At 46.0% G+C, this 23611-nt stretch overlaps 1 long non-coding RNA gene across 1 annotated transcript in view; it reads right to left on the minus strand.

The window, feature by feature from the left end:
• The window catches only part of LOC138644893 (uncharacterized), a 107303-nt gene extending 83896 nt beyond the window's left edge, over positions 1-23407 (minus strand). Inside the window, exon 1 of the long non-coding RNA XR_011314680.1 lies at positions 22295-23407. This is a non-coding gene — a long non-coding RNA (uncharacterized lncRNA). The remainder of the gene's footprint in view (positions 1-22294) is intronic.
• Between the last annotated feature and the right edge of the window lie 204 nt (positions 23408-23611).

Consider the following 23611-nt stretch of genomic DNA (forward strand, 5'->3'; position numbering starts at 1 on the left):
TCTGGTTTGGTTATCTTCTCGTCATATTACTATGAAGGTTTCCTCTCCTAAATTTAAACCTCGTTTTATTGGTCCGTATAGGATTTCTGAGGTTCTCAGTCCTGTGTCTTTTCGTTTGACCCTCCCAGACTCCTTTTCCATACATAATGTATTCCATAGGTCGTTGTTGCGGAGATACGTGGCACCTATGGTTCCATCTGTTGAGCCTCCTGCCCCGGTTTTGGTGGAGGGGGAATTGGAGTATATTGTGGAGAAGATTTTGGATTCTCGTGTTTCTAGACGGAAACTCCAGTATCTGGTTAAATGGAAGGGTTATGCTCAGGAAGATAATTCCTGGGTTTTTGCCTCTGATGTTCATGCTTCCGATCTTGTTCGTGCCTTTCATGCGGCTCATCCTGGTCGGCCTGGGGGCTCTGGTGAGGGTTCGGTGACCCCTCCTCAAGGGGGGGTACTGTTGTGAATTCTGTGGCTGAATTCACTCCTGTGGTCACAAGTGGTACTGCAGCTTCTGAGCTTCCTCCCTCAGGTGTTCTGGTGAGCTCGTTAACTGCTTCATTACTTAACTCCGCCTGATGCTGCTATCCTTGCTCCTTGTCAATGTTTCAGTGTTGGATCTGAGCTTCTCCTGATTGTTCCTGTGACCTGCTGCTCTGTATAGCTAAGTGCCTTTTGCTTTTTTGTTGCTTTTTTTCTGTCCAGCTTGTCTTTTGTTTTGCTGGAAGCTCTGAGACGCAAAGGGTGTACCTCCGTGCCGTTAGTTCGGCACGGTGGGTTTTTTTTTGCCCCCTTTGCGTGGTTTTGCTTTAGGGTTTTTTGTAGACTGCAAAGTTCGCTTTACTGTCCTCGCTCTGTCCTAGAATATCGGGCCCCACTTTGCTGAATCTATTTCATCCCTACGTTTTGTCTTTTCATCTTACTCACAGTCATTATATGTGGGGGGCTGCCTTTTCCTTTGGGGAATTTCTCTGGGGCAAGTCAGGCCTATTTTTCTATCTTCAGGCTAGCTAGTTTCTTAGGCTGTGCCGAGTTGCCTAGGTAGTTGTTAGGCGCAATCCACAGCCGCTTTTAGTTGTGTTTAGGATAGGATCAGGTGTGCAGTCTACAGAGTTTCCACGTCTCAGAGCTCGTTCTTGTATTTTTGGGTATTTGTCAGATCACTGTGTGCGCTCTGATCGCTAAGCACACTGTGTTTCTGGATTGCCTTCATAACACCTGTCATTAGCAAACATAACACATCTCCACTCAGCGACCCTGGAAGCCCGTGTCAGTTCTTTGGTCAGGCTGGTCAGCCAGGGCTGTCTGTTGATTGTACGAGTTTTGCTATGCATGAGGGGGGTGGCCGAATCAAGTGTTGCTGTTATTATGGTGTTATAAAAAGTGTCAGCAGCATCTGTGTCATGAAGGGAAGCTATGTCTATAAGAGGGAGAAGGGACTCAGAGAGTGATTGTAAATTGAGGTGTTTGAGATTTCTGCGAGGGTGAGTGAGTTTGTGGAGTGGGGGTTGCGCACTGGGAGAGAAGAGGGAAGAGAATGTCAGTAGGTTGTGGTCAGACAGGGGGAGGGTGAGTTAGTGAGATTAGTAAGGGAACAGAAGCGGGTAAAGATAAGGTCTAGTGTGTGACCATCTTTGTGAGTAGCCGCAGAAGACCACTGAGTGAGGCCGAAGGAGGCAGTAACCGATAAAAGTTTAGAGGCAGCTGAGGTGGAAGTGTCAATTGGGATACTGAAGTCACCCATGATGATAGTGGGGATGTCAGCAGAGAGGAAATGAAGTAGCCAGGTGGTGAAGTGGTCAAGTAAGGTGGAGATGGCTAGTTCTGGGGGCGGTAGATGACAGCCAGCTGGAGGTTGGAGGGGGAATAGATGCAGACGGAGTGCACCTCAAACGAAGGAAGAATAGCGGAAGGTGGTAGTGGGATTGGAGTAAAGGAGCAGGTGGTGGACAGGAGCAAGCCAACTCCTCCACCACGTTTGGTGCTGGGGCGAAGGGTGTTAGAGAGGTGGAATCCACCATAGGAAAGTGCAGCCGGAGAGGCTGAGTCAGAGGGGGTGAGCCAGGTTTCAGTGATGCCAAGGAAGGAGAGTTTGTTTGTGATGAAGAAGTCATGGATAAATGGCAGTTTGTTGCAGACAGAGCGTGCGTTCCATAGTGCTCCAGGTAGGGGGGCTGGGGGCTGGATGAATGGTTATGAGGTTATCATGGGAAAACGTAGCAAGAACCAATCAAACAACACAAACTCATTTAAGCTGTTGCTGAGCCCCCAGTCAGATTAACCCCTGATAAACTGAACTCTGATTAATACACTGCCAGGTCTGTGACATCATGCAACCACAAGCTTATGCCAGCTGTGTGGTATTTCATGCCAGTCAAGATGTGGACGGTATAGAGGAAAGTTCAGTGTGTTCTGTGGCTCACTAAATTTGAATCCGTGACCAAAGTGCTACGTGAATATTGGCGCATTTATAACGAAGCGCCACCACATAGGAATAATATTACTTGGAGGGATAAACAGTTGAAGGAAACCGGCAATTTGGTGGAGAAACCCCGTTCTGGTAGGCAATCAGTCAGTGACTAGTCTGTAGAAGCTATACAGGATAGCTACCTAAGGAGCCCAAAAAACTCTGTGTGTGCTGTTATGACCTGGTGGTTAGGAGCACCCGACCTGATAGTTAAACTCATACAGGACGAGCTCTGGGATGTGGGAGCTCTGCTGACCGCAAGCCCTAATCCTATCGCACACACTAAAAATAGCCGTGGAGCGCTCCTGACGCTCCCTAGGCGCCTCGTCACAGCCTCAGAGCTAGCTAGCCCTAGAGAAGAAAATAAAGCCTACCTTGCCTCAGAGAAATTCCCCAAAGGAATAGGCAGCCCCCCACATATAATGACTGTGAGTAAAGATGAAAGTCACAAACGCAGAAATGAAATAGGTTTCAGCAAAGGGAGGCCAGACTTACTAAATAGACAGAGGATAGAAAAGGAATCTTTGTGGTCAGCACAAAAACCTACAAAAGACCACGCAGAGTGTGCAAAAGGGTCCTCCGCACCGACTCACGGTGCGGGGGGTGCCACTCTGCATCCCAGAGCTTCCAGCTAGCAAGACAAAATCAGGATAACCATCTGGAAAAAGAAACAATGAGCAAAAATAACAATAAGGAACTTAGCTTCTGCAGGAGAAGACAGGTCACCAGGCAGATCCAGGAGCGAACTGAACCAATGCTAAAACATTGACAGCTGGCATGGAGTAACGATCTGAGTGGAGTTAAATAGAGAAGCCAACCAAAGGATAAACCAAGTCACCTGTGTAAGGAACCTCAGAAGCAGCAGCTTCACTCTTAGCCACCAGAGGGAGCCCATAGACAGAACTTGCCAAAGTACCATTCACGACCACAGGAGGGAGTTCGACAACAGAATTCACAACAGTACCCCCCCTTGAGGAGGGGTCACCGAACCCTCACCAGAGCCCCCAAGCCGATCAGGATTAGCCAAATGAAAGGCACGAACAAGATCGGCAGCATGAACATCAGAGTCAAAAACCCAGGAATTATCTTCTTGACCATAACCCTTCCACTTGACCAGGTACTGGAGTTTCCGTCTCGAAACACGAGAATCAAAAATCTTCTCCACCACATACTCCAACTCCCCCTCGACCAACACCGGGGCAGGAGGATCAACGGAGGGAACCATAGGCGCCACGTATCTCCGCAACAACGACCTATGGAACACATTATGGATGGCAAAAGAAGCTGGAAGGTCCAAACGAAATGACACAGGATTAAGAACCTCAGAAATCTTATATGGTCCAATGAAACGAGGCTTAAACTTAGGAGAGGAAACCTTCATAGGAACGTGACGAGACGACAACCAAACCAAATCCCCAACACGAAGTCGGGGACCAACACAACGCCGGCGGTTAGCGAAACGTTGAGTCTTCTCCTGGGACAATGTCAAATTGTCCACCACATGAGTCCAAATCTGCTGCAACCTGTCCACCACTGCATCCACACCAGGACAGTCCGAAGGCTCAACCTGCCCTGAAGAGAAACGAGGATGGAAACCAGAATTGCAGAAAAAAGGAGAAACTAAAGTAGCCGAGCTGGCCCGATTATTGAGGGCGAACTCAGCCAAAGGCAAGAAGGACACCCAATCATCCTGATCAGCAGAAACAAAGCATCTCAGATATGTCTCCAAAGTCTGATTAGTTCGTTCGGTTTGGCCATTAGTCTGAGGATGGAAAGCCGAAGAAAAAGACAAATAAATGCCCATCTTAGCGCAAAAGGACCGCCAAAACCTCGAAACAAACTGGGAACCTCTGTCCGAGACGATGTTCTCTGGAATGCCATGCAAACGAACCACATGCTGGAAAAACAATGGCACCAAATCAGAGGAGGAAGGCAGTTTAGATAAGGGTACCAAATGGACCATCTTAGAGAAGCGATCACAAACCACCCAAATGACCGACATCTTTTGAGAAACAGGGAGATCTGAAATAAAATCCATGGAAATATGTGTCCAGGGCCTCTTCGGAATCGGCAAGGGCAAAAGCAACCCACTGGCACGAGAACAGCAGGGCTTAGCCCAAACACAAATCCCACAGGACTGCACAAAAGAACGCACATCCCGTGAAAAAGAAGGCCACCAAAAAGATCTAGCCACCAAATCTCTGGTACCAAAGATTCCAGGATGACCAGCCAATACTGAACAATGAATCTCCGAGATAACTCTACCAGTCCATCTATCAGGGACAAACAGTTTCTCCGTATGACAACGGTCAGATCTATCAGCCTGAAACTTTTGCAGCACACGCCGCAAATCAGGGGAAATGGCAGACAAAATTACCCCTTCTTTAAGAATACCCGCCGGCTCCGGAACACCTGGAGAGTCAGGCACAAAACTCCTTGACAGGGCATCAGCCTTCACATTCTTAGATCCCGAAAGGTATCAAACCACAAAATCAAAACGGGAGAAAAAGAGCGACCATCGAGCCTGTCTAGGATTCAACCGTTTGGCAGACTCGAGATAAGTCAAATTCGTGTGATCCGTCAAGACCACCACGCGATGTTTACCTCCTTCAAGCCAATGTCGCCACTCCTCGAATGCCCACTTCATGGCTAACAACTCCCAATTGCCCACATCATAATTGCGCTCAGCAGGTGAGAATTTTCTAGAAAAGAAGGCACAGGGTTTCATGACCGAGCCATCAGAACCTCTTTGCGACAAAACAGCCCCTGCTCCAATTTCAGAAGCATCAACCTCCACCTGAAAAGGGAGCGAAACATCTGGCTGGCACAACACAGGGGCAGAAGCAAAACGACGCTTCAACTCCTGAAAAGCCGCTACAGCCGCAGAGGACCAATTGACCACATCAGCAACTTTCTTGGTCAAATCAGTCAACGGTTTAGCAATACTGGAAAAGTTAGCGATGAAGCGACGATAAAAATTAGCAAAGCCCAGGAACTACTGCAAGCTCTTCACAGATGTCGGCTGAGTCCAATCGTAAATGGCCTGAACTTTAACAGGGTCTATCTCGATAGTAGAAGGGGAAAAAATGAAACCCAAAAATGAAACCTTCTGAACTCCAAAGAGACACTTTGACCCCTTCACAAACAAGGAATTCGCACGAAGGACCTGGAACACCATTCTGACCTGCTTCACATGAGACTCCCAATCATCCGAAAAGACCAAAATATCATCCAAATATACAATCATGAATCTATCCAGGTACTCTCGGAATATGTCATGCATAAAGGACTGAAACACAGATGGAGCATTAGAAAGCCCGAATGGCATAACCAGGTACTCAAAATGGCCCTCGGGCGTATTAAATGCTGTTTTCCATTCATCGCCCTGTTTAATTCGCACAAGATTATACGCCCCTCGAAGATCTATCTTGGTGAACCAACTAGCCCCCTTAATCCGAGCAAACAAATCAGACAGCAGCGGCAAAGGGTACTGAAATTTGACTGTGATCTTATTAAGAAGGCGGTAATCAATACAAGGTCTCAAAGAGCCATCCTTCTTGGCCACAAAAAAGAACCCTGCTCCCAATGGTGACGACGACGGACGAATATGACCCTTCTCCAAGGATTCCTTTATATAACTCCGCATAGCGGCGTGCTCTGGCACAGATAAATTAAACAGACGGCCCTTAGGAAACTTACTACCAGGAATCAAATTAATAGCACAGTCGCAATCCCTATGAGGAGGTAGGGCACCAGATTTGGGCTCTTCAAATACATCCCGGTAATCTGATAAAAACTCAGGGACTTCAGAAGGAGTGGAAGGCGAAATTGACAGCAATGGAACATCACCATGTACCCCCTGACAACCTGACAACCCCAGCTGTACACAGACATAGATTTCCAATCCAACACTGGATTATGGACCTGTAGCCATGGCAACCCCAAAACGACCACATCATGCAGATTATGCAACACCAAAAAGCGAATATCCTCCTGATGTGCAGGAGTCATGCACATGGTCAATTGAGTCCAGTACTGAGGTTTATTCTTGGCCAAAGGCGTAGCATCAATTCCTCTCAATGGAATAGGATACTGCAAGGGCTCCAAGAAAAAACCACAGCGCCTGGCAAACTCCAAGTCCATCAAATTCAGGGCAGCGCCTGAATCCACAAATGCCATTACAGAATAGGACGACAGAGAGCAAATCAGAGTAACGGACAAAAGAAATTTAGACTGTACCGTACCAATGGTGGCAGACCTAGCGAACCGCTTAGTGCGCTTAGGACAATCGGAGATAGCATGAGTGGATTCACCACAGTAAAAACACAGCCCATTCCGACATCTGTGTTCTTGCCGTTCAGCTCTAGTCAAAGTCCTATCACATTGCATAGGCTCAGGCCTATGCTCAGAGAATACCGCCAGATGGTGCACAGCTTTGCGCTCACACATGCACCGATCGATCTGAATGGCCAAGGACATAGACTCATTCAGACCAGCAGGCGTGGGAAATCCCACCATGACATCCTTAAGGGCTTCAGAAAGACCCTTTCTGAAAATTGCCGCCAGGGCACATTCATTCCACTGAGTAAGCACAGACCACTTTCTAAACTTCTGACAGTACACCTCCGCTTCATCCTGACCCTGACACAAAGCCAGCAAGATTTTCTCTGCCTGATCCACTGAATTTGGTTCATCATAAAGCAATCCAAGCGCCAGAAAAAACGCATCTACATCTCGCAATGCAGGATCTCCTGGAGGAAGGGAAAATACCCAGTCTTGAGGGTCACCACGCAACAAAGAAATTATGATTTTTACTTGTTGAACGGGGTCACCAGAGGAGCTGGGTTTCAAAGCTAGAAACAGTTTACAATTATTTTTGAAATTCAAGAATCTAGATCTATCCCCAGAAAATAAATCAGGAATAGGAATTCTAGGCTCTAACATAGGATTCTGAACCACAAAATCTTGAATGTTTTGTACCCTTGCAGTGAGATGATCCACACAAGAGGATAGACCCTGAATGTCCATCTCTACACCTGTGCCTGAACCACCCAAAGGTCTAGGGGAAAAGAAAGACAAAACACAGTGCAAAGAAAAAAAAATGGTCTCAGAAGTCCTCTTATCCTTCTATTGAGATGCATTAATACTTTGGGCCAGCTGTACTGTTATGACCTGGTGGTTAGGAGCACCCGACCTGATAGTTAAACTCATACAGGACGAGCTCTGGGATGTGGGAGCTCTGGTGACCGCAAGCCCTAATCCTATCGCACACACTAAAAATAGCCGTGGAGCGCTCCTGACGCTCCCTAGGCGCCTTGTCACAGCCTCAGAGCTAGCTAGCCCTAGAGAAGAAAATAAAGCCTACCTTGCCTCAGAGAAATTCCCCAAAGGAATAGGCAGCCCCCCACATATAATGACTGTGAGTAAAGATGAAAGTCACAAACGCAGAAATGAAATAGGTTTCAGCAAAGGGAGGCCAGACCTACCAAATAGACAGAGGATAGGAAAGGAATCTTTGTGGTCAGCACAAAAACCTACAAAAGACCACGCAGAGTGTGCAAAAGGGTCCTCCGCACCGACTCACGGTGCGGGGGGTGCCACTCTGCATCCCAGAGCTTCCAGCTAGCAAGACAAAATCAGGATAACCATCTGGAAAAAGAAACAATGAGCAAAAATAACAATAAGGAACTTAGCTTCTGCAGGAGAAGACAGGTCACCAGGCAGATCCAGGAGCGAACTGAACCAATGCTAAAACATTGACAGCTGGCATGGAGTAACGATCTGAGTGGAGTTAAATAGAGAAGCCAACCAAAGGATAAACCAAGTCACCTGTGTAAGGAACCTCAGAAGCAGCAGCTTCACTCATAGCCACCAGAGGGAACCCATAGACAGAACTCGCCGAAGTACCATTCAGGACCACAGGAGGGAGTTCGACAACAGAATTCACAACAGTGTGCGTGTGCTCAACAATTACACCTAAACAAGGCTACAGTTCATAATGTGTTAAAGAAATGTCTCTGTTTTACGGGGTTCAAATTGTGGTTGTTGCATGCTATCAAACCGGCAGATAGACCCAAATGATGTGCCATTGCTACAGATATGCTTCATGAGATCGACAATGATGAAAGATTTTTGCAGAAGATTGTGTTTAGCGATGAGGCGTCCTTCCATATCTGTGGACATGTTCATTGCCATAATGTCCGAATATGGGCTGCTGAACATCCTCATGTCAACGTTGAGTACGAACGTAACACCCTTGAAGTGAACGTGTGGTGTGGCCTGATGCATGATAAGGTGATATTCCCATTTTTTTCGCAGACCAGTCTGTGGCGGCAAACACGTATCTTGACATGTTGGAATTGTATGGAGTGCCACAATTTCCAGAAGGTGTCAACTTTCACCAGGACGGTGCTCCTCCACACTATGCCACCATTGTTCATGAGTTTCTGGATAGAACATTCCCCCGGCGGTGGATAGGCAGGGGTGCTGTCAAGCCATGGCCAACACAATCCCCGGATCTGACGCCCTTAGACTTTTACTTTTGGGGTTATGTGAAGCAGCATGTGACATTGAACGTATCAACGACATTAATCACTTAAAACAGAGAATCATAGACGTTATTCACTCTGTTACACGAGACGTCCTTACTTGTGTGTGGCAAGAACTTCACTATCGTTTGGATGTGTGTAGGGCAACAAATAGAGCCCACATCGAACTCACTGAATAGGTATAAACCTGGGAGAGTTTTTCTTTTATTTGGAGCACATTTCACATTTATTTTGTTTTTTGTTGCATTCCAATGACTGGTCAAAAGTGCACCATGACTTTACGACACACTGTATATATATTGTATACATATATTATACTTTCATAATAAATTACAAGGCAAAATGACAGCTGCACCCTTAGATCAACTACCCCACTAAATACATTTTTGGCAACTCAGGGCCTCTGCAAAACAATATTATTGCAAAAGCCCCAAATAAAACGAAGGCTCCAAAGTCCCCAATCCTATGCAATAATCTGCAGGTACGGAGGATGTCGCCACGGATCTGAGGCAGACCAAGAGTTAAAGATTTATTAACAGGGATTACCACTCTGCACAGGGACGAGAGGATGAAGGAATTAAATGAAACAATTAAGAGGCAAAACAGTATTTCAGGGAAATGAACAAAAGGCAGGCATAAAATTTATCAGTCAGAAGAAGGCTTGATTGAAGGGTCTAATTCTCCAACGTTGGCACCGTCAACAGCGGCACATTAAGTCTCTCAGGTCCCAGTCCACGGCGAAGATACGATTCCCAAAGCAGGTAACAAGGCGGCGTGGGGTGAGGCGAGGTCCTGCTCTCACCGGTCTTAGTCACAAAGCTCTGTCCAGAACGAGTCACCACAGGAACGATACTGCGCTCCCCGGTAAGTCCAAATACTCCTATCAGGGGATCAGGCCTACTACTCAGTTCACCGGACCTGCCTGCACCAGCGTCTGCCTCTAACCTGTGAGGGGTGTCTTCTCCAGTTACGGAGGCTGGCAGGTCAGTGTCAGTTCGTGGGCGCTCACAGTGTTAAGCCTCCCTGCTTGCGTCCCTGGTCGGGGGGCCCTCATGCTTACTTACTGCGGCGCAGTTGGCAGTTCACTCTGCTGCGCTCTGCACTTTCCCGCCCGGACTCCTGTCAGCTCCCCGTGCGCAGCGCCGTTTGACCGGTACCCACCCCCTTCTGTCACATGGGAAGGTTGGTCTTGGACAGGTAAGCTTCCCACGGGAACACTGGTATCTGCCACGGTGGTTCCGGACACAGAGCAGAGGAGGCAACCCCATTTGAGTCCATCCTTCTGTTCATACCCTTACACCTACTACATCAATGATGGCTGTGATTAAGAGGGAAAAAAACATTATGGCCACAAACAGCAGAATCAGGGGTAGTAAATCAGAGTGGTGTTTCACTGTTAATACCTGTTGTGCTACTGGAAAAAAACAGGGATTAAAGGGACACTGTCACCTGAATTTGGAGGGAACAATCTTCAGCCATGGAGGCGGAGTTTTGGGGTTTTTGATTCACCCTTTCCTTACCCGCTGGCTGCATGCTGGCTGCAATATTGGATTGAAGTTCATTCTCTGTCCTCCGTAGTACATGCCTGCACAAGGTAATCTTGCCTTGCGCAGGCATGTACTATGGAGGACAGAGAATGAACTTCAATCCAATATTGCAGCCAGCATGCAGCCAGCGGGAAAGGAAAGGGTGAGTCAAACACCCAAAAACCCCGCCTCCATGGCTGAAGATTGTTCCCTCCAAATTCAGGTGACAGTGTCCCTTTAAGGCTGCAAGAAAATCTTTAAATTTCACATCCATTTTGGCTTAAACTTCATGAAGCATACAAAGGGTTAACAAACTTCCTGAATGCTGTTTTGGAGACTTGAAGATGTGCAATTTTTAAAATGGAGTAATTATTTTGCCATTTCAAATATATAGGCCTCTAACAGCCAAAAATGGAATTGTTTCCTAGAAAGTGCACCGGTTATCGTATACTTTGATTCAACAGAGTTGACTTGAGGATGTGGAGAGCACAAGGAATAGCAGAGACAGGTTGATTATCGTTTACTTTGGTTTAACAGGATTTAGCATGCGGTCAGCACCTGGAATCTCAAAGACAAGTTGGTTATCAGGAATCTCAAAAGCAGAGTTGCGGTAAGGATAGTATCAGGAATAGCAAGGAATAGCAGAGATGAGTGGGTCATCAGATAACTTGATGGCAGAGTTGAGGGTGTGGACAGCAACAGGAAGAACAGGACTGATATGATAGCAGCAGGTTGCTAGATAGCGCTCAAGGGAGGCTGAGCAGATAATCAGGCACCTGACTTGATGCAGAGCCTAATGGCAAGTGTAGCTTGACTACTGAAAAGCACATGTTATCAAGTGTGCTGCTACATGAATACTCAAGAGGCATGCAGCTGCCAGAGCTGGCCTTAAAAGATGATGATGGAGCGCCCCCAGACACAGGGCCACGGGTTCTCGATACCGGGCCCCTCAGTCTCTGTATTGGGGTCGTCACGGTGGCTAGACCCGGTCCGTGACCCTGCTAAGGGGCGCCCAATGAAAGGTGATGGTGTGATGCGTGGTGCGAGGCGCGATGAATAACGAGGACACAAGGTTGCAGTCTCTTTACCTCTTTACTGAAGACTTCAGGATCCTCAATCCAGAGCACGCTTAACAGGGCTATCTGAGACCGGCCGGTCCGATGGCACATCCTGAGTTTCCTTTGCAGGTGGAAATCAGTGCCTACCCACTAGCGCCTGTGTGTTGTAGTCCTTCCCTGCTGAGCACCACGGGATAGTCCTCACAACTGTTGTGTCTGTGTTCGTTGTTCTTTCTCTCTCTCTTCGTCCCCCAGATTATATGGTTAGGACGCACCCGTATGACGGGTAGGCCTGGAGTTATTCTGGGACCCTAGAGACGCCCCTCTCCCACAGTTGCCTCCCTTGTCTGCTTAGGTGATTTAGGTGAGACAGCCAACCTATAATTAACTAAAAGTAAAACTAGACAGCGCTCCATCCAGGTGTATAGACCAAAAACCAGTGAATTTATTCAGCCATGATAGCTATCATGGCTGAATAAATTCACTGGTTTTTGGTCTATACACCTGGATGGAGCGCTGTCTATTTTTACTTTTGGTATACCGTATGGTCCTAGTGGGTTCCCTGGACCTGGACGGGCGACCCGGCCTATGAGTGCTGTCAGCCATCTTTTTTGTTTCTTGAACCTATAATTAACTGTCCTGCCGTGTTGAAGTAATGCGTAAAATCTCTTACTTTCTCGGTGCTCCGGCCACCGCTATGCTCCTCAGAAGGATGTTGCCTCGGTCTCACGGCACGACTCCTACTGGCTCTATCTCCTTTACACTGTGATCCCGCTTCTCACTTCTCCACAATCAACTTAGCTTTGTGTCCTTTCTAGAATACCGCCGCAAGGTAGTGCAGGCGCGGCTCCGTAACGATCTGTTCTCTTTCTAGACCGCTGTCAGGATCCCACCCCTGACAGGTCCTCTCCCGAACTCTCCCGGGCTCTTTCTGTCTAACTTCCTGTCCAACCCCCAGTTTTACCAGAGTGTGAGGAGTGGCCTACTAGATAGAACCACTCCTCCTGGTGGCCGGAGTGTGAAGTGTCATGTGTGTTTGTGATACCTGATCAGAACTCCTTTAGTGCCATCAGACGTACCATCACTCCCCTTAGCAGCAGAGTGTCATACTGCAACGACCAGATCTCTGGGGCGCTGCAATGACATCAGAGGTGCATGGCGGGAAGCAGAGTCTGGTGCTAGAGCCAGGACACGTAACAGGTAGAAGCATTCCAAAGTTATTCCCACGTAAAGTGACACATGTCCGAACTGAAAAAATAAAAGATGCCCAGATGTTTCTTGAACAGCCCCTGTGTATTAGGTGGCCCTTCTGCCACATTATAAACCACATGTTAGGAGGCGCACTGTTATTGATTTGGTATTGGGGTGCAGGAACGCCAAGTTACACCTCTCGTCCCACAGAAATGTGAATGAAAAACAATTTAGATGGTGCGACAGTGTTTTCCCAAGGTTAAATCATTCAGCTAATTGAGTAGACATCCCTGAAATATATTAAATACATTGGCATATTGTGAATCATGTACTGCTGTCATCCAGAACAGAGATTAATTACACATTCAGGAGTTTAATCTGTTCCATAGGTTTTGTCATCTGGGGATTGTCATTTTGTGAATTTTTCACTCTGGTGAAGCCAGAATGGTAAATGCAGTATATTCATTGCCCTCCTAGTCCCAATAGTGCGCCTTAGTGGTGTTAAAGAGGACCTGTCACCAGGTCAAAAGTGCCAGCTTTTGCCCTTATTTTATTTGCGGTGATCCTTTCAGTATTCTGCTTTTTTCCTTTTTTAAATACGGTTCTAGAGATATGGGCCCTTTTGATTAGTGCTAATTTTTATACTCTTTGCAAAGGACTATGATTATGATTATGCAAATCATTTTAAAACACGCCCCAGAGAATACAATGAGTCACACCCCCTTGTATGGATAAACATTTGCAAGAAATAAAGCCCACATCTCTGAAACTGTATGGTGTATTTAAAAAAGAAAAAAGCAGAATACTGAGGGAATCAGTGGGAATAAAATAAGACAAAAAACTAAACACTTTTGACCTGGTGACAAGATCTCTTTAAGTGGAAAACAAAGGCTTTTAAGCAGCTGATGGCTATTCCAGATATGTAGAATTCAATGTATAGTTTCTCATTTTGAAGACTTTTTGTTGAAAAAAATATTTCTTATTAAAGGGGTTACCCACTTCTGGGGATAATTTTTAAATAATAATTTTTGCAATTGGGTTTAATTCTCAGTTAACTAATTTAGTAGTCAGCAACAGTCAGTGCAACACAGAGACTACAGATAGAAAATGGTGCAAGATTTTTAATGGAACCCAATTGTAAAAAAAAAAAAAAAAAAAAGATTTTAAACCAAAATGTATGCATTTAAGTAAAAGTGAATTTAAAAAATCCCAAAGGTTGGTTATTGCCTAAATGCAGTCCCTTCTTATTCCTCTCTCTTGTCACTGTATCCATTGAGCTCATAATCTAATTTTCCAATTTCACTAATTCAATGGCTAAGGGCACAATCAGGCAGAGGTGTATCTAGGGGGACAGGCGCGGTATCTGCCCTTGGTGTACCCAGCAGGAGGTGCTGTCCAGACACCTAATGTGGTGGTTTGAGGTGTTTCCCCAGCGGCTGAATTTTGTTGCCATCCAGACTGGGAATCTGCTGTTCTGTCAAGATGGCAGCCAGTTCGAGGGTTTGCAGCTAGTCGGATCCCAAAGAACAATTGTACTCGCATCTTTCAGATGTAAGTACAATTGAAGCTCTGACCGTCAAGTCAGGGCGACGTCAGATTATGTGATCACACTGCTGATATCACTCGCCGGCGCACAGGTGCAAAGAAGACACTGAAGATTTAGTGTAACAGGGGGAGATTTAGTGTGGAGGTGGGTGCAGATTAAGTGTGTGAGGAGATTTTGTGTGGGGAAGATTTTGTGTGAGGGGGAGGGATGGGGAAGATTTAATGTAACCCGGGTGAAGAAGATTTCAGGACACAAGCTTGGGGAGCAAGGAAGGGACAGGTGCAGACATAATATGGGGAGCTGGTGAAATTTGAAGACACAGTATGAGGAGCAAGGTGGGAGATGGGAGGAATGTATGAGGAAACAGTATGAAGGATGGGTGCAGACACAGTATGGTGAGTGGGGGATGGGTGCAGACTTAGTGTGGTCAGTGGGGGCTGGATGCAGACAAAGTATGAGTGAGGATTGGGTGCAGACACAGCATGGTGAATGTGGTAATTGGTGCAGACACAGTATAGTGTGTGGGGATGGGTGCAGACACAGTAGGAGGATTGGTGCAAATGCTATATGGGGAGCAAAGGGGGAAATGTATACAGACACAAAATGGGGAGTGAGGGTGATGGGATGTGTGCAGACACACTATGTGAGTGAGGGTGATGGGATGTGTGCAGACAGAGTATGGGGTGTGAGGGTGATGGGATGTGGGCAGACACAGTACGGGGAGTCGGGGTAATGTGTGCAAGACACAGCATGGGGAGTCGCTGAGGATGTGTGAGGAGGCCGTATGGAGGGTGAGGGGAGAAATATATGAGGAGACAGTATGGTTAGCAGGGGGATGTTAGAGTACACAGTATGAGGAGGGAGGAGAAATAGTGTGACGAGACAGTAAGGGTGAGAAAAGTGTGAGTGGGCATAGAATATAGACTGAGTAGTGGGGGGTAGCATAGGAAGCAGTGTAAGTGTGGCGCCCCAGGGTCCTGGTCATCACAGCTTTCCTCACGGGGAGAGTGATGTTGCGCTTGAAGGCAAGAAGGGATAACTGCAACGAGGTACCACAAACATGCAACACATTCACACTCCAGGCCACCAGGGGGAGCTTTTGATCCTACTTACTAGGTGACTCCCCATAGATATATAACTGGTAGTCTGTAGGGAAAGTTAGTCAGTTCCAGGAAGGTCTAATCAGGAGACGGACTGGATCAGTCTGAGGCAGCAGAAGGTTTTTACGGAGCTGTGCCGCCACAGTGCAGCAGCTCCTGGAAAGAGACATTGAGAAAGCCAAATACATTGCAGAGAGCATGCAGGAGAGCAAAGCACAGGAGAGAATACCAGGGGGAGACCAGCCCCAAGCAGGCTGCCTCCTTCTGAGGCGCAGAGACCGGTAGCCGGAACACCGAGGTTGTAAGGACTTTTATGACTTACATCAGAGACTGGCAGGACAGCTGAACTCTACATTACCTGTCCGACCTAACACCCAGGAGGCACGGTGGCACCACTCAGAGGCCGGGGCATGCTAGAATTCCTATAAACAGCCTCTAACCACCAGTCATACGGGTTATGTCCTATCCTACCCGGGGACAGAGAGAGCGATAACATCTGTGAGGACCTTATGTGGAGCTTTAAGCCATAAGGGACTGCAGCACCATGGCGCTAGAGGAAGGCTTTTGATTTCCAACCGGATAAGGGGACTCCTAACTTGCCTTCAAGCCGGCCTGCCCCTGCCTGCCCTGTGATCTGGTGCTCTGGACTGCGGATGCTGAAGTCTTCAGTAAACCAAGGTAAAGAGACTGCAACCTTGTGTCCTCGTTCTTTACTGCACTCCTCACCATCTTCCATCTACACCATGGGAGCCCTGGGGATACACTTCACCTGTGGGAAGTTGTACCATCTAGCTGCCATAACATCACCCCAGAGGACCCCTTAAAGCAGCGTCGGTCCCCATTGACCGAACACCACAGGTGGCGTCACAAACATAAACTTTATTCCCTTTTAAGACCTTTCCCTTTAACGTTGATGCCCAGGGCCACGGACCGGGTCGCCACTGTGACATCCCTCTGTGAACCGCAGGACCCAGTACCGAGTACCCCACGGCCCTGTGGGCGCGTCATAAGGGCACAGCCAGGAGGGGACAGTATACCAAGGAGGGAGAGTGTGGTGAGGGGGCATAGTATGAAGACTGGGCTCTATAGGGGGAACACTATGTGAGAGGACAATGTGATGAAGGGGCCCAGTATGTAAAGGCGGGGGCAGTGTGGAGGCCATGTGCCATAAGAGGGACAGTGTGTTGATCATGTTTTATGCAGGGAATATAGTGAGGGGTAATCATTTATTCATGGGCTCAGCGTAGGGCAAATACTTTTATTCAGGAGCATGATAATGATGTGCTGCACTAGACCGAAGAAGATGATGTCTGCAGAGACATGTGGTGGATGAGAAAAGTCTTCCTGGATTCTGATCAAGATGAATAAAAGAAAGAGAATGATTCCAATCAGAGACAACGTAATCTATCAGCTACCTAGATGTAAATGTTTTTTGTGATACTGACCAATTCTCATATTTGTATTCATGCTATGCATTAATGGGATTGTCCACGTTTGTAATGAGTCTGTAGTCATTCTATGTGACTGCATACTTCTATATTCTCACAGTGCGGACTGCTGTCAGAATTCTCTCGTATCGGTGATTTGCATACATGTGGTCACGTGCCGACTAGACATGCGTTGCCTCACTCAATGAAAATGAATGGAGCGTGGCCGGAATGTGGCCAGAAGTTTATAAATCTCATAAATCTCATATTTGTGCTGACCACTCTTGCCACCGGCAGGGAGAATCCTAATAGTGTGCAATAGAGACGCTGTGAGAATTCAGAAGCCTGCAGTCACATAGAATGACTGCAGAGCTTCATCTCAAACCTGGAGGAGCCCTCTGATTATAAAGTAAAGCACTGTAGCACTCCAATCCTAACAGTGTGTAATGTACTCACTGTCAGGATTCATCCCTGCAGATTCGATCAGTCATCACATGGCCACCTCAATCATATGTGATTTCACATACATACGGTCACATGACAACGAGCTTTTCTTCCTGCTTCTCGCAGTTTTTCACTGAACATTGAGAGATCTAGGGAGAGCAGCTGGTCGGCACTTAGTGTGCAAATCACGATGTTTACGGCGGGCGCAAAGTTTAATTCTTGCCCCGGGTGCCGGAAAACCTGGATACATCTCTGCATTCATACATCAGTGTTTTCCACGTAGAAGAAAAACGCTTTTCTTATTCTCATCAGATTTTGATACCAGACACTGAGGCTATGTGCACACGTTGTGGATTTTGCTGCGAATCTGCAGCAGTTTTCCATGAGTTTACAGTAACTTGTAAACCTATGGAAAACAAAATCCCCAGTGTACATGCTGTGGAAAAAACACACGGAAACGCAGTGTTGTTTATTCCGCAGCATGTCAATTCTTTGTGCGGATTCCGCAGCGGTTTACACCTGCTCCTCAATAGGAATCCGCATGTGTAAAACCGCAGGTGGAATCCACACAAAAACCGCGGTAAATCCGCGGCAAATCGGGTTTACCTGCGGATTTTGCAAAAACAGTGCAGAAAAATTTGCACACCAATCCGCAACGTGTGCACATATAGCCTTAAGCCTGGGAGGGCAGGGTCCTCTCCCGCTCGGTATCAGTCTGTCAGTTTATTTCCCTAATTTTTATATTTGTTATATACACTGTACGTTATGTATGTAACCCTTTTCACATATTCATCACCCTGGAATTAACAGTGCTTTAAAATAAATAATAAAAATAAAATTTTCGGAACATTCCAATTTTGGTTACACAGTCTACTTGCTTTTATAAAAAAACTCCACTAGGTGGCGAACAAGTCTCAATTTGCTGCTTGTGATATATATTTCTGTATGGTAGTTAAATACTGTTTTTTTCTGCTATAGAATAAAACATTTTATATTATTCTATTTATGCCCCATGCATGCTGCTATGGGAACATTTTTTCCAGAGTCCACAATGGAACCATTTACTTTTGCTAAGTCACAGGACCTTTAAAAATGGAGTAAATTGTCTGTGACTTGGTGTCAGTGACTTTTGGAAACTATCTGCTATGGCACTAAACTACTGATTCCGGGGGTAGGAAGACATTTTGAGTCCTCAGATCCAGGTCTTGTGTCCCCATAGTGGATACAAACATTGCCATTACTGAGATAGGAGATGACAGTTGGTGCTCATGAAGTTCTATGTTTCTTCTTAAATCCGCCATATGGTTCTAGATATTTTAAGATGGTTGCCGGACAGGTCCTTCAGGGGAGATATGTATCGTTGAGGTTTGTAGCCTCGGTTATGTAAGCCTGGAAAAACAGGCCCCAGCACATATAGTGCTGAGAGAGTTAATAGGGCGTGTCAGGGCCAGGTTTACCAGTAGTCAGAGAGATGGGTGGGAATGACTGATCACATATTCCCACCCTGGGGTGTAGTACTGTAGATAAAAAGGAGACCAGTTGTCTCATTCAGGGTTTGTGAGTGGAGGTGTGCGGACCCCCGGTGTTAAGACTCCGGCCAGAGTCTGCTGTGCTGGATGCTACGCCGTCTGGGCGAGCCGGACCAACCCGTATGTGCCACTGTACTTTTGTTTTTGTTTTCCTTACTCCCAAGGGCCAATATAGGATTTATTTACAGCACGGTTTATGACGTGTGAATGAACCTGCCTGGACAGAATTGCTTCCCGTGTATTCCTCAAGTGCTGCCGAGTGAGCGGAATACAATATATATGGGCCTTTGTCTTTAGCGCCAATGTTTATGGTCTTTATCAAAGTGTCATAATCCAGCACAGACCCCCAGAAAATATGGTCACCGATACCCCCTCGATAAAGACTCCAAAAATTAATTAACGCATGAAAATTAGCTAAACCCATCCCGGCACATAGTGTGCTGGAGGAAAATACTCTGGATTTCACATCACTGACAATATTAAGCGACTCCCCTCCAGTACTTTACTAGTGACTTTGTCACGACGGTTACAAAAAAAGTAAAGGTAAATTTATCAAGACTTGTACACCATAGAAGTTGCAAATTTTGGCAATTTTTTGTACACTTTTATGAAAATGGGGAGACGTAGGAAGAAGTAGGCAGGACCAAACACTGTCAGCCAGATTGGCATATGTTATGAGGAAGAACAACAATCCCGATGGCTTGGTACAGTCAAAGTAACGGCGGAGAAGACCCTGGTGGACCTATCTAGGTTTGCACAAGATCGTTCTTCCTACAGATCGTTCATCCATCAAGTCGCCATGGCTCGGGATCGAGCTGAAGGCCGATGGTAAAAAATAGAAAAAGAATGGCGGAAATGTACACTTGTCCAACCCAAAGATACACTAAGGCTACTTTCACACTAGCGTTTTCTGCAATCCGTCACAATGCGTCGTTTTGCAGAAAAAACGCATCCTGCAAAAGTGCTTGCAGGATGCGTTTTTTCCCCATAGACTTGTATTGACGACGCATTGCGACGGATTGCCACACGTCGCATCCGTCGTGCGACGGATGCGTCGTGCTTTGGCGGACCGTCGGGAGCAAAAAACGCTACATGCAAACGTTTTTTGCTCCTGACGGACCGCTTTTTCCGACCGTGCATGCGCGGCCGGAACTCCGCCCCCACCTCCCCGCACCTCACAATGGGGCAGCGGATGCACCGGAGAAATGCATCCGCTGCCTCCGTTGTGCAGTGCGTTAAACGCTAGCGTCGGAATCTCTGCCCGACGCATTGCGACGGGGAGATTCCGACGCTAGTGTGAAAGTAGCCTAAATGTAGTAAGAGGTGCGTTGCGAGGTCCTTCTTCCTCCAGTCCTGAGTGCAGTAGAGGGGATCAAGTGGCCCATTCTGAAGGCCGGTATCGGAGCGGTAAGGTCAAGCATGGGAAGTGCCCCCCGTGGCAAAACGGCTCCGTAAAATGGGAACAACACATTTCTCAAACAGCAAATTACTAAAACCAAGAAAACAGGTGACAGCTGACTCAGATTGTCCACTGGGCCCGAATCCAGGGAAAATAACATTTCTGCATACCAGCGGGTGCAGCGGATCTTCCGAACTGAATTGTTTTTCATTGGGGATTTTTCTAAACCGTTTTTACTTTTGAGCAACTGTGAGAAAATTGCAGCAAATAGGTTTCTTGCGGTTATAGGAAGGGAAAAAAAGACAAACTGTTCTGCTCCTAATAACACCTAATAATCCAAAATCTATGACTTTTTATCAGAAAATCTCCGGACTCGGCCGATGATGTCATGGCTGCAGATGTAACATCTCACTCCCAGGTAGGAGGTGGTCAGAGGCTCAGCGTTCTTTATAGGATCACATAGTTATTCCCCCGCAGACATTAATGTGCTGGGTTACGGTTCAATCAGTTCAATCAGCAGCCCCCTCCTGCTTAAGTCTCATGGGTGATGTGCAATATGAAGTAGATCTGCTCTGCTTAATCTCACTTTCTTCACAGTTAGTAAATCTTCCCTTACATGTACATTAGGAAATTGCTTAGAGAACAGTTCCTTAAAAGGGACCTGTCAGTTGCCATAAATATGTAATATTTCCACCTGGTATAAATGCCGCTGTTCTCCTGAATTCGGCAATGTCTTTCTTTAGCTCCTACGTTTCTCCGTTCCTGAGATATGGCCTCCTTTTCCCTGCATGGAAATCTAGTCTTATTAGACAAGTGGGCGTGTTGCTCTAGATTACAGCCACAGAGAATAGTTGAAGGCCATGCCCACTTGGATAAAAAAGACAAGATTTATATAAGGGAAGAGGAGGCCATATCTCAGGAACGGAGAGGCGCAGGAACAAAAGAAAAATGGCGCCGGATTCAGGAAAACAGCAGCATTTACACCAGGTAAAAACTATACATATTTATAGCAGCTCCTGTTAAAGGGGCATTAGACATTTTATTGAGTCCTGGATTTGAAACTTGTGTCTTCTTAGCCCCAGTGTAAAGTATGTGACTCAGCACCCACCTACCAAATACCAATTAGTGTCTTCTTCTGTAACAAAAGGACATTTTTACCCTGTCCACTTATGTCAGGCAACAGATCTTACGTGGGACTGCTTATTCTGTACATCCTATAGCTACCACCCTGGGAGAACAGAGATCCTAGGATCCTTGTGACAGGCAAGAGAGGGAAGGGTGATGTATAGAACACGCCATTATGGATGCCACATAAGTGTATATAGCTAGAACACCCCTTTAATAAACTGGGAATAAGTAAATATCATCTATTGATGAGCTATTAATAGTGAGAACATTTCCCACAATTATTCATGGGTCTTTCTTTTTTTTGTTCATTTTTTAATTAAAAAAAGTAACAGACACTCTTGAGATATATGCACACAGGTCCATTTTGCTGTGGAAAAACTGCAGATATGTTGCAGATTCGCCCTACATTTCACCTTTCACTATTGGAACATATCTCAAAGGCTGGGTTCACATTACGTTTCTGTAGTCTGTTAGACGGACTGCGTTACACTGCGGCATAACGTGGTGTAACGCAGTCCATTAACGCCACCTATAAGCCCTATGTCGGACGCATCGCTAAATTGGCATGCGCTAGCGATGTGCCGTCATTGAGTGACGGACCCTGGGACGCGGGCTGCAGCGTTTCTGGGTCCGTCACTGCTAGCGCAGATAGAGCATCTGCTAGTTCTATCTGCGCTAGCACGACGGCATGTCGGCACTTGCGTTAACGCAGCCCATTTATCACATGTGTTGAATGGGCTGCTGTTAATGCAATGTGAACCCGGCCTAAGATATTTCTGATAGGGAACCTGTGACAGCTTCTAAAGATCCCAAACTTTTATCTCTACTACATAGTCCCCTAATCCAGTAACATGCCCCTTGATGTCCCAGAAAAGCTGTGGTTTGTGGATGAAATCTAGTTACCGTATTTTGCGGTTGCTCAGTATATGGTAATTACCTTCTTCCAGTCCTGTGGGCGGAGCTTTAACCCAGAACAGTCAGGCAGCAGATGATGTAGTCATCCAGTCCTGGACTTGACTAATGTCCTCCTTACTGCTCAGTGGGATGTGATTACAGCTCCAAAATGCATTAAAAAGACAGAAGAATCATAAAGAAAGGCAACAACAACAACAAAAATACACTCCATCAGGAAGATTTTTCAGCAGACTCGTTATCATCAGAGGCAGGGTTACAGTGAGAGGCAACATATCTATACACAGCTGCTAACATAGGATCCACCAATCACAATAGGCGATATCACAGCTCCCCTTTTCCTCCTCCCTTCACAATGACCTTTGCACACGCTAATTAGATGCTTCAATATAAAAGATAAGATCGGAGTCGGTCTATTGCTACTAATGTACGAGTGAATTTTCTGAAACTACAGGAAGTTTGAGTCTAAAAAAGCACCAGTGTTCAGTGTGAAAATTGCAACATTTCTATTTTTATATTTTTAATGCATATTGTGATCTGGAATAAAAAAAAAACTATTCACGGCCATTTTAAAAAAAATCATTTGTAACAAAAACCTGATAATCATTTTGTGATGACACATCTCCTTTAAGCCTAAGAGATCTATTTGTAAGGTCACCCTCTGATAGAGAAAAATCATCATAGAAGTGGCATTTTGGGACATCCACCCCCACCCCGCTCATCCCCCAATTTCACCAATGTCCATTATAACTACAGGACATGTACTATTGATTAAAAAAATAATTGGTCAATTTCAAAAATAAGTAACCAAGCAACAATTTCCTATGTAACAGCTTACCATAGTGGAATGGATTCATGATGCTTTCTTGGCTCAGCCAATATAACATGTTCCTAAGGCACCGTTCACATGTTCAGTATTTGGTCAGTATATGCACCACTTCTGCATTTATCACCCACTCCTGGTTTTGGCTCACAGATACTGATGGAAAATACTGACCAAATACTGATAGTGTGACGGCAGCCTTATACTTTTCCTCTGATTGTTCCAGATTGGCTTCCAAATACTGATGGAAAATACTGACCGAATACTGGGCGTGTGAATGTGGCCTTAAAGTGTAATCGTTGTTTTAATTTTTAGTACCTAAATCAATAGTAGATATGAAAATAAGCAACTTTGCAATGTATTGCATCAGAGAAATCTTCCTCATCCTGGACTGATCTTTTATTCTTAAAATTCTCAATTTACCAGAACTGAAAGATTAATCCGGGAGGAAAAAGAAGCAGATTTCTGTGATAAGATATATTACAAAGTTCCTTATTTTTATGCGTACTATTGATTTAT

The sequence above is a fragment of the Ranitomeya imitator genome, chromosome 1 (assembly GCF_032444005.1).
Source record: "Ranitomeya imitator isolate aRanImi1 chromosome 1, aRanImi1.pri, whole genome shotgun sequence".
Lineage (NCBI taxonomy): Eukaryota > Metazoa > Chordata > Amphibia > Anura > Dendrobatidae > Ranitomeya > Ranitomeya imitator.